The sequence below is a fragment of the Corvus hawaiiensis genome, chromosome 2, assembly GCF_020740725.1.
Source record: "Corvus hawaiiensis isolate bCorHaw1 chromosome 2, bCorHaw1.pri.cur, whole genome shotgun sequence".
NCBI lineage: Eukaryota > Metazoa > Chordata > Aves > Passeriformes > Corvidae > Corvus > Corvus hawaiiensis.
The window spans coordinates 14,464,039-14,467,772 of NC_063214.1; the positions used below are offsets into that span (position 1 = coordinate 14,464,039).

At 64.9% G+C, this 3,734-nt stretch overlaps 1 long non-coding RNA gene across 1 annotated transcript; it reads right to left on the reverse strand.

Moving 5' to 3' along the window:
* Window positions 1-673: 673 nt before the first annotated feature.
* On the reverse strand, window positions 674-1,623 carry LOC125322141. Its single transcript, XR_007201864.1, has 2 exons — window positions 1,295-1,623; window positions 674-990 (listed from the first exon to the last, which is right to left on the reverse strand). It is a non-coding gene; the product is annotated as an uncharacterized LOC125322141 (long non-coding RNA).
* Window positions 1,624-3,734: the final 2,111 nt, after the last annotated feature.

Genomic DNA, 3,734 nt, shown 5'->3' on the forward strand with positions numbered 1-3,734 from the left:
TAAGGTGCAAACGAGACCATATGCCAGTGACAATAGTATGGGTTTTATTTGATGGTAAATATTAGAGAAAGAAAGAAGTAGAAAATAGTTGGCGGGGGACAGAAAGAGTGACAGGGACAGAATAAGGAAAATATCACCACTCCGTGGATCCCCACCATGTTCCGCTGATCCTCTCCAGCTGGTGTTCTTGGTGGTGAAGGTCCCCCCAGAAAGCACAGAATCGGATGGGTTTATATACCCTCGAGCCAGGTAGCAATGTCCAGGCATGTCCCCCTGGGGGAGGGGGGCAGTCTCTCACTGCCGACTCTGGATCTGTTGCATCACGCACAGTCCTGTGGTGCAAAGCCTCTCACGTGAAAGTGCCGTGGCTGTGGCCTGTGGGGTTGGGAGTTCCACAGCCGGGCCGGTTTATGTAATGGAGGATGGCTGTTCAGTGCCTCTGACCAGAGGTTACTCCGTGAACCTGAAACTTCCTCCCTCCCCCTCCCCCCGCCTCGATTGGTTGGGGTGGTCTGTGTAAACCTGGCTTCTGTGAGCTGCGCTCTCCCCCCAACCAAACTCAATTTATCTAATCAGCAGTTTGACTTTCAGTTCAAAGTCCCACCATTCAGGGAGGCATCTTTAGTTGTAGCTTCTTCATAATGAGAAAAAAAACTTTATATCGATGGTTCAGTCTCAGACAAACACATTCTATATTTACATATAAAGGAAAAACCAAAAGAAGAAAAGAACCATCTGAAAGAAAAATGCCCGCTGGCTCAGGTGGCCCCAGCAGAGAGAGCCTCCCAGATCAGGTCGCTGCAGAGCTGCAGCACTGCAGCTAGCCACGGCCCGACAGACGAGGCCGTGTCCTGCATGCCCTGCGGAGTCCATCTCGCAGCACCTGGAAGATGGAGCGCGGAGCTCTCTCCAGGGCCCGCAGGACGTAGGCTGTTTGACGCGCCAGGCTGGAAACGGCAGGGCTGATGTCACGGGACGCGTCTTCAAGGGCTGCAAGAGAGAGGAACAGAGGCACGGTCAGACTCCGCATCTGCGGGGACCCGAGGAGACCCCCCCTGCCAGGGCCATCCCAGCCTGCTCTGGCCATGGCCAAGAGGGAGCAGGGACCAACGGGATCGAAGGCCCCTGGACATCTGAAGGTGCTGGCCACAAATCCCCCACGCGCCCCTGAAACCTCTCTGTGCTCTGCCCACGCCGCCGCTCGTCCGCGCAGGGAGCAGAGCCCTCCGCAGCCGGGGCAGGGATTGCAGCTCCCCCCGCCAGCCCCCGCTGACAGCCGGCTGCACTCACTCACCCTCGCAGATGAGCTGGAGCTCTTCCTGCTGGCCCCTCAGGTGCCGCCCGGCGATGCCTGGGAACACAGAGCCTGTCACGGCCCCAGCGGCACAGCTCCCTCTCAGCGGCGCTGCCAGCCCTGCGGCCGCACGCTCTCCTCGCCCCGGCAGGGCTCAGCCCGGGCCCTCGCCGCATCCCGACGCCCGAGGGCACGGCTGCGAGAGGGCGGTGGCAGCCCCGAGGGCAGGCGGGGCTCCACGGCCCCTGGCCCGGATCCCGCTGCCGGGGCAGCAGCCGGGGCTGGGGCCGCGCTGCGGCGGGGCGGGGAGGGGAGGGGCCCCGGGCTCGTGGCTCACCAATGAACCTGATGGCCGCCTGTCGCAGGGACTCCTGTGGGCTCCGCAGGTACGGCAGGGCCCGCCGCGAGTGCTCGGCCGCTCGGCTCCTGTCCTCTGCCAGCTGGAGAGAGCGCCAGGAGGGAAGGGTTGGCGCGGGCTCAGCCCCTTGGCCGGGCGCTGCCTGCGGCCCGCCCTGGCCTCCCCTGCCCGCACAGCGCTGAGGCCCGGCCAGCGCCGCTGGCGCCGGGCTCTGGAGGGGGCCGAGGGCCGGGCGCTGCCCGGGGAGCCGTGGTGCCCCCCCGCCCCAGAGCCCAGCGGGGCCGGGGCTCCGTGGGCACCCGGCTCGGGGCCACAGGAGCCTGGAGAAGAGCCCGCGCGGCCCAGGGATGGGAGCAGCGTGTGGGGCGCAGGCTGGAGCCCCTGGCTGCAGCACTGGGCGGGGGGCACAGCTGCCAGCCCCACACACGGAGCACCGCAGTCAGGGGGCTTCTCCAGGCTGCGACTTGGGCTTCCAGGCCGTCCTTACCAGGCCCTCGCCGAACCTCCATGTCTGATCCATGTCCAGCATGCGTTCGAGATCTCTCCTTTTCAGGAAGCTGGCCGCACAACGCAGCGTTTCCCGGGAGGCCTGGAGAGCAGCAGAGAGCGGGAGATGGCACCACAGCCCAGGGCACAGGACCCGTGTCCTTGTGCCGAGGCCAGGAGGATGCTGCAGCCCATGAGGCGCCAGGGCAGGAGGCGGCCGAGCCCCCTCCCAGAGGAACCCCGGCAGCCCACGAGTCCTCACATTGGCCACGTGCCAGTCCTCATCATGGCAGTGGAAGGAGAGTGGGAGCAGGCTCTGGCGCACGTGTGACTTCAGGGCCTTTTTTCCCTTTGCCGTTAATAAAGGCATCATCTCTTGGAAGACGAACATGGAGCGCAGCCGCACCTGGCTATCATCCTGTATGAAAGGAAGAAAGACAGACCTCCGCATCGGCCGCTCCAGGCCCACCTGGGCACGGGCCTGAAAATGCACAGGGCACAAAGTGTCCGGGCAGCAGCCAGTGGCCGTGGCTGGGGGCACGGAGCCTTACGTTGTCAAAGAGTGGCAGGAGGGCTTCAGCCAGCTGCAGGGCGATGGGGCTGGGTATCGGGGCACCACTGTACAGGAACAAGTAGCTGAGGATGGCGACGGTCATCCCAACCACGTCGCTGTCGTCTTCCTGCAGGAGCTCCACGAGGCTTTTGGTCAGGCTCCACATTCCTTTGGTCTGCGCGGAACACAAGGCTGTGCAACCCCACCCTGCTGCTGCAGGGCCCAGAGGCCAAAGGCCTGTCCCGAAGCACTCGGGCAGCTGAACCGGGAGGCAGGAGAGCTGGGAGCAGCTGCCTCAGTGCCCGAAGCCCAGCCAAGCCCAAGCGACTGCGTTCCCCAGCCCCACGCTGCCAGCGCAGCTTCAGCCGCTGCCCCCTTCTCACCATCGAGGGATGCTTGCTGAGCACCACAAGGCCTCTGAGCGCCAGGCGACGCCTCTCCCTGCACTCGCTCCGCAGGTTCTTGGACATGATCTCCAGGACGCTGTCACCGCATCTACTCCAGTCCAGCCAACGCTGGAAAGGGGGATCTGAGAGGACCTGAAAGGCACAGGGGAGTGACGGGGGAGCCGGCCGGCACGAGCCCGCGAGCGTGCAGCGCTGGGCCCAGGCAGCAGCACAGGGCGCGGGCACCGTCCCGGGCAGCTGCGGCTACGAGAGGGCAGAGAGCTGGCAGGCAGCTCCGCGAGGCTGCGCTGGCCATCGGGCTCACCTCCACAAGGAACGCCAGGGCAGGCAGATCCCGGCGTGGCTCCTCCCCGCTGAGCAGCCTGAACAGGTGGCAAACGATCCGGAAACGCACGAGTTTGGAGGCCCGGGACATCTCCCTGGCAGGAGGAGAAAGGAAGCAAGACCGTGAGCCGGGGGGGCAAACCTCTGCCAGGACAGACTCACACAGGTCTGGTCTTTCCCCGCCACCCTGCAAGGGGACCTGGGTCTTTTGGGAGGCGGCTGCTCTTGGGGACCCTCCTCTCCCGGCCTTTTCCAGTGTCCTTGGCCGGCCGGCCGTCCCCCGGTGACAAGGCCCTCTGGCCCATGACCATG